Here is a 7500-nt window from a genome sequence, read left to right as displayed (position 1 = left end):
ACACACACACACACACACGGAGGACCATATGCCTCCCTGTGAATGTTCTAATCCAAGGTGCCTTGCTCGTGTGAGAGTGAAACAGTGGACTGAAGTATGACCAAGCGTGGACCGCGACGGTGTGTGTGTGAGCGTGGAATGCAACAGCGTGTGTGTGTATGAGTGTGTGATTTTGTAACGCCTAGACACACTCTCAGCGGGACACTGGACGCTCCTGAGGCATCGTGACCTCCGAACTCTGACCTTTGCACATATGACTTTGACTTGAAAGATGGGATGTGCGCTTCTCCTCCCAATAAGTTTGTGTGTGTTTGTGTGTGAGGGGGGTTTTCCTCTTTACTGAAAGTAATAATTTGTTCAGCCACGCTGACATGAGCCATTGACACACACACACACACACACACACACACACATACATACACACACACACACACACACCTGCCAACTGTGTGTGTGTGTGTGTCTGCTGGCAGTGCATGTGCCTTTCTTTTACCTTTCTGTCCACTGCCAGTGGCAGGTGTGTGTGTGTGTGTGTGTGTGTGTGTGTCCAAGTGTCCAAGTGTCCTTTGTAGCCCACAGTGTCTGTTAAGCCACAGGATGGCCAGGTTCCTGCTCCGGGCAGGTGAGACGGATGGGAAGGTCAGTCAGAGAGGGGTGGGGAGAGGACAGCACTTCTCCCTCTCAAACCAAAGTGCCTCAACTCCTCTCCGACCTATAGCTGTTAAACACGCTCTCTCTCTCTCTCTCTCTCTCTCTCTCTCTCTCTCTCTCTCTCTCTCTCTCTCTCTCTCTCTCTCTCTCTCTCTCTCTCTCCCCCCCTCTGTCCGTCTCTGTAAAAGAGCCCACCTCAGCACATAATGGAACGGAGGGGGGTCCATGTTACTGGTCTTTAATTGTTTGTTCTTACAACATGCCTCCCAGCCAAGTGTGTGTGTGTGTGTGTGTGTTTTGATAAGCACAGCAACTGGCTAGCTGCTGAAGGCTAGCAGTGGTATGTGTAAACAAGGCACAAAGTCCACGTGACCCGCAAAGTGTGTGTGTGCAGACTTGCGGAGTCTCTTTTTTATTATTTTCAGGGTTTTTGCCCATAAGCCAATCAGCTGCCTCAGCCACACACTCACACACTCTCTCTCTCACACACACACACACACACGCACTCGCTCGCACACACTAATAAAAACACTTACCACCAACCTCCTGCTGAAGCCATATGCTGTAGTTCTGCAGAGAGCACGCTCGCCAAACAAACACGACCTTCAGAGATTTTGTGTGTGTGTGTGTGTGTGTGTGTATGCGCACATGTGCTGCCCCTGTGGAGAAGTCCAGCTGAACCAGACTTTTGAATGTAACATTGCTTGTGTGTGTGTGTGTGTGTGTGGACAGGATGTACAGAATCTTTACGAATCTTCACTTTTCCAGATGCCCAGTCATTACTTCACCAGATCTGGCTGCTACAACTCTCTCTAGACCCATAAACACACGCACACACACACACAAGGCCCACTGGAAAAGTTATGCTGGATCTGGACAGTCACACACAGACACACACACACACACACATCTAACCAGCTCTGAGAAGTATGCTTCTTTTTGCTGACATGCAGACTTATCTTGATGAGAGGTTTGTACCTGTTTAGGTAGAAGCCACTCATTCACATTCACACACGCACACACACACGCGCATGCACGCACATACACACACGCACGTTGGCCTGGAGTGGTTTGGCTGGAGTGAAGTTTTTGTTCTTGTAAATGTTCCAATTTGGGCTGATGAGCCTGAGGACAAGGGCTTTATCTAATGCCTGCACGTTTGAGTATGTGTGTGTGTGTGTGTGTGTGTGTGTGTGTGTGTGTGTGTGTGTGAGAGAGAGGAGCACGGAGGTGATGAGATATTGTGCTCCAAGGCGGAGGAAGCTGGCTTATCTGCGTTGTGTGTGTGTGTGTGTGTGTGTGTGTGTGTGTGTGTGTGTGTGTGTGTGTGTGTGTGTGTGAGAGAGAGAGGAGCACGGAGGTGATGAGATATTGTGCTCCAAGGCGGAGGAAGCTGGCTTATCTGCGTTGTGTGTGTGTGTGTGTGTGTGTGTGTGTGTGTGTGTGTGTGTGTGTGTGTGTGTGTGTGTGTGTGTGTGTGTGTGTGTGTGTGTGTGTGTGTGTGTGTGTGTGTGTGTGTGTGTGTGTGTGTGTGTGTGTGTGTGTGTGTGCGTGCTCTGAGGCCGTGGTAGCTGGGTTATCTGCACGCTCCTCGGACGCCACTCCTGACCAGTTCTCCAGTGCTGCCCGGAACCGTCGCCCGGACTGGACGGAATGTCTGGACGGTGGTGGCCCTCCGGTGTGTTGGTCTCACTCTGGTTCCTATCAAAAGTGCTGAGTATCTGATTGCTGTATTTGAACATGAATCCAAATCATTGTTAAAGATTATAATTTGTTTTGAAATAAAGATATTTGATTGTAACTGGTGATGGTGTATTTACTGTAAGGTGCGTTTGTTTCATTGACAAGTACAATTCTCTGTGGCTGAGGGTGTGTGTCTGTGTCTGTGTGTGTGCGCATGTGCTCATGGTAGCATGTGGGAACTTTACTCTACAGTAAGTACTTTTTGCAAATTTAAACATGGTCGAATGTATGTGCCTCTCTGTGTGTGTTTGTATAAGTCTGGTAGTGTGTGTGAGTGTGTTTGTATAAGTCGGGTTGTGTGTGAATGTGTGTGTGTCTATTTATAAAAGCATAGTAGTATGAGTGTGTGTGTTTGTAGAAGTCTGGTTGTGTGTGTGTGTGGGTCTATAAAAGCATAGAAGTATGAGTGTGTGTTTGTAGAAGTCTGGTTGTGTGTTTGTGTGTGTCTATCTATAAAAGCATAGTAGTATGAGTGTGTGTGTTTGTAGAAGTCTGGTTGTGTGGGTGCAGCTGTGTCATTCTCATGAGGACTCCCCGCAGTATGACATCTCCACAGCTGTGTGTCTGTGTGTAACTCTATACTGTGTGTGTGTGTGTGTGTGTGTGTGTGTGTGTGTGTGTGTGTGTGTGTGTGTGTGTGTGTGTGTGTGTGTGTATTTTTACTGTATCTATTTATGCTAGGTTAAGAGTGTGTGTGTGTATATTTCACTGTGTCTATGCTAGGTTAAATGTGTGTGTATTTTGCCGTATCTATCTATGCTAGGATAAGTGTGTGTGTGTATATTTCACTGTGTCTATGCTAGGTTAAGTGTGTGTGTATTTTGCCGTATCTATCTATGCTAGGTTAAGTGTGTGTGTGTGTGTGTGTGTGTGTGTATTTTACCGTATCTATCAATGCTAGGTTAAGTGTGTATTTTACCATATATATTTATGTTATGGTTAAATGTGTGTGTATGAACGTGTGTCATACACGTGTGACACAAGCATGTGACGTCCCTTCCATACACCTCCTCTTTCATTTGAACAGGAAAATGGCTTCCTGGTGTAACTGCCCACCGCATGCTATCAAGATGGCCGCCGAGGAGAGGAATTTGCCTATCAGCGCTTGGGTTAAAGTCAGGCCCAGGCCAAATAAGTCAACCCTGTTTGTTTTTTGTGTATGTGCGTGTGTGTGTGTGTCTGTGTCTGTCTATGCACAGTTTTCAAATTACTGCCTTCTCTCTCTCTCTCACACACACACACACACACTCTCACCAGTCCCTTTAAATGCTCACTCCTCTCTCTCTCTCTCTCTCTCTCTCTCTCTCTCTCTCTCTCACACACACACACACTCCTGCCCGCTCCTTTAAATGCTCACTCCTCTCTCTCTCACACACACTCTTACCCGTCCCTTTAAATGTGCACTCCTCACACACACACACGCACACACACCCACTCTCCTGTCCGCCCCTTTAAGAGTTCACTCCTTTCTGACTCTGTGCCCCTGTGTGTGTGTGTGTGTGTGTGTGTGTGTGTGTGTGTGTGTGTAGGCTGCTGTGTGCTGTCTGGACTGTAGGATCAGGGGGCAGCAGCACCAAGGCCATGAGGCGTCACTGGAGATACAGGAAATTACAGCGTTGTGGCGTTGAGACCCGATGAGTGACTTCCTTCCTCTTCTTGTGTATGGCGTCTGTTCTTAAACTGTGTGTGTGTCTTTGTGTGTGTCTGTGTGTGTGTTTGTGTGTGTGTTTGTTCTTAAACTGTGTGTGTGTGTGTGTGTGTGTGTGTTTGCGTGTGTGTCGCAACCCCGTGTCTAGCACCCTGCCGCAGGTTTCTCGTCTGACTGCGTGTCACCTCTCCCCTTGATACACACACACTCACCACACACCCATGTTTTAATTAATCCATTTGTTATTGATAATAGTTGTTTGTTAACTGTGTGTGTGTGTGTGTGTGTGTGTGTGTGTGTGTGTGTGTGTGTGTGTGTGTGTGTGTGTGTGTGTGTGTGTGTGTGTGTGTGTGTGTGTGTGTGTGGTCAGAGCCTCCCTCTGGGGATTAGCAGCCAGAGTACTGGACTGAAGACGACACAGCATGGGTGTATTTGTGTGTGTGTGTGTGTGTGTGTGTGTGTGTGTGTGCGCGTTGAAGTGCGTGTCACACACCTGTCTACATGTAAGATGAGACCAGGTGTAAGAGGAGCAGTGTCTCTGTGTGTGTGTGTGTGTGTGTGTGTCTGTAGCCCCTTTCACATTCAGAAACGATACATTAGCGTTTAAGAAATAGCGGGTTCAGGGGATTTCGCAATGTGAAAGGTAGACGTGTTCTGGTCCCAGGGTTGTCTGAAGCCGGTTTCAGAGGCGAGTTATGGGAGGCGTTGCCTAGCAGCACGTCACACGCAATTTGGGAGTGAACAATGACGTTAAGCATGCCTTGGACCTCGGAGATAAACCAAAGATCCTTCTACGTGGTTTAGCTTCCAAATGATGGCGGGCCACTTGTTATGTTATTTGAATGCCAAATGAGGTCCTTGTCTGTCGAAGTCATATTTCAGTGTGCTGAGTCCTGAACAACTTCTGCTCTGACAGTTAGCTCGTTGGCTAGTTAGTATGGAAGCATATGAGTTCCAAAATTCAAATGAGAATACATTCTGCAATATGCAATTCTAAAAGACATTACATTATGCAATTGCTAATTCATTATGCAATTTAATATTACAATTTGCAATACTTTCTTTCAAAATGCATTTTAGTATACAAAGTGGCAATGCAATCATCAAATCAATTTGATGTATTTTGGTTAAAAATTGTAAAAGACATGGATTGAATTGCATTCCATTTTGCCATGGTACTTTAGTCTCAAAATTCAAATGGCAATTCATTTTGCATTTCAATTTTCAATATTCAGTTTCATCATTTAATTGTCAATTACTTTTGCAATTTAATGTTCAAAATTCAATGTAGAATTTAATTTTTTTTTAATTTTTATTTTTTTTTATTTTTTTTTGAAAACGTTTTTTAAAAAAATATTGAAAACATTTTGAATATTTTTTGGCAAAAAGTTTTGCCCGGTTTGCAGAAATAGCGCCCCCGTTATTGCATAGCACTTTGTCACGCTCTTTGTGTCTCAAAATTCAAATGGCAATGGCAAACGCGATTCCAAAACACATTGCAATCTGTCAGTCTCTCATCACCCATGGCGGGAACTACGTCACGTCCGTGTTTATCTCTCATTGGTCAGTCTTCTCTTTAAGGCGGGTCTTGGGCAGGGTGGGTGACGGTCTCCAGGTAGAGAAGAGAACACAAATGAGAAATTGGCGCTGACAGTAGCCTACTGTTGGAGGTGATGGACAAAAACAGTCGCTCAGCTACTGAGGGAGGCAGGCGTGTGTGTGTGTGTGTGCGTGCGGAGACCTTGATCCGACCGTACGCTACCCCCTCCAGGAGCGAGCGTGTATCAGGGTGAAGCGTGAAAAACAGCACACGGGTAGCCAGGGGGGGAGCTGAGGGAGCTGGCAGCCCAGGGCCCTGGAGCTCATATCTGGGTGGAGCGTTTGCTCCTCTCAGCCGGAGGACTGCTCCAGATTAACGACCATAGACAGTAAGATAGGCTACTGACAGGGCTAACACAGGGCTACTAACAGGGCAGGGCTGTTAATGACAGGGCTACATCGTTTCATTCACACTCACAGGCACTCCTGGTCTGACCACGACCGTCCAGCTGCAGCCTGCACTGTCAGACCGGTCAGACCCCCAGCACAAAGCCTTCGAGGCTTTGCCCCTGCACGGTCAGATCCGGAAACGAAGCGTATAGTCACGTCCTGAGATATCGATGGCTTTGCCCCAAACGAGGAACGTGCATCGTTCTTTTCACAAATACACCATATTTTTAAGCAAATAAAGTTGTTTACTTAAGATTACTCAGCGTTTTATCAACGTTTGGTCCGCGAAAATATTCTCGCTGCACCGGTAGGGACTCGGTTGCGAGACTCGGTGAGACGTGATCCCATCCCACTGGATTGTTGTTTGTACTAACATCCAAAACTATAACTGAAAAACATCGACATTGACGAATGTAATACATTTGTGCTACGTTATAAAAATAAAACGTAGACACTGATCAAAAGATGCACTTGCTAATTTGTGCTTCATTCTGTGCCCGCTGCACTGTCAGGATCTGAAAGCAATTAGTCACTTGCTGAGATATCGATGGCTTTGCCCCAAACGAGGAAGTAGTTTTTCAATGATCGTTGATAAGAATGTAGCACAAGCAAGTGCGTCTTTTAATCAGTGTCTACGTTTTATACGTATATATGTCTATGCACACACCCCTAATAGCGGGGTTGACCTCTGTTCCTTTCATATTCAACACGGCTCGGCTCTGATACTACCCCCCGAGACGGGTTGGATTGCCGAGGCGGGTTGACTCCCCACCCCGTGTCGTCAATGTGAAAGGAACAGCCTTAACGTTAAATTCGGCTGATTTAGCGTTAAAATCGGTGAATGTGAAAGGGGCTACAGTGTGTGTGTGTGTGTGTCACCCCATTGCTCATCCAGCGACGTCTAGCTCTTCCACCCGCACGCTCAGGCCAGTCCAGACTTTTCTCATCTGTTGTTCCTGGTTGGTGGAGCAGGGACATCCCTCTCCATCTTCAAGAAACTCCTGAAACCCCAACTCTTCATAGAACATCTCCTCTCATAGCACTACTTACAACTAGTCTTGCTTATCCCACGGACCATTGCACTCATTGATACACTTACTACACTCATTGATGCACTTATTGTGGTCGTTGTTTATTGTTGTAAAATTAGTTGTTAGAATTGCTCTTAAAAAGTGTGTGTGTGTGTGCGTGTTCTAAAGTAGCTCTCCAAATGGTTTGAGGAAGATAAAATAAGTCTTATCTTAATAATAATAAAAAACGATCATCAGAAATCTGATAACCCAATCACTTGCTAATGTAAAATTTCTTATGAAATCAAATTCACAGTCTACAAAGAGAGACGGTAAATGAGCTGAAAGGAATCTTTAAAAAGCATACAAATCTTATTCAGCGGTTTTGGGTGTGTTGCAGGGTGTGTTGTGTGTTGTGTGTTGCAGGGTGTGTTGTGTGTTGCAGGGTGTGTTGTGTGT

The 7500-nt window shown here is 46.0% G+C and overlaps 1 protein-coding gene across 1 annotated transcript in view; it reads left to right on the top strand.

Annotated features, from left to right (window-relative positions):
- The window catches only part of b4galt1l (DP-Gal:betaGlcNAc beta 1,4- galactosyltransferase, polypeptide 1, like), a 30098-nt gene extending 27646 nt beyond the window's left edge, over positions 1-2452 (top strand). Inside the window, exon 6 of the mRNA XM_062548812.1 lies at positions 1-2452. This exon is cut by the window's left edge and continues 165 nt beyond it. The gene's annotated coding sequence lies outside the window, so the exon portion shown is untranslated.
- The last annotated feature ends 5048 nt before the right edge of the window (positions 2453-7500 follow it).

The sequence above is a fragment of the Sardina pilchardus genome, chromosome 11 (genome assembly GCF_963854185.1).
Source record: "Sardina pilchardus chromosome 11, fSarPil1.1, whole genome shotgun sequence".
Classification (NCBI taxonomy): domain Eukaryota; kingdom Metazoa; phylum Chordata; class Actinopteri; order Clupeiformes; family Clupeidae; genus Sardina; species Sardina pilchardus.
The sequence above is the reverse complement of the archived record's forward strand: the minus strand, read 5'-3'. Positions and strand labels throughout refer to the sequence as shown.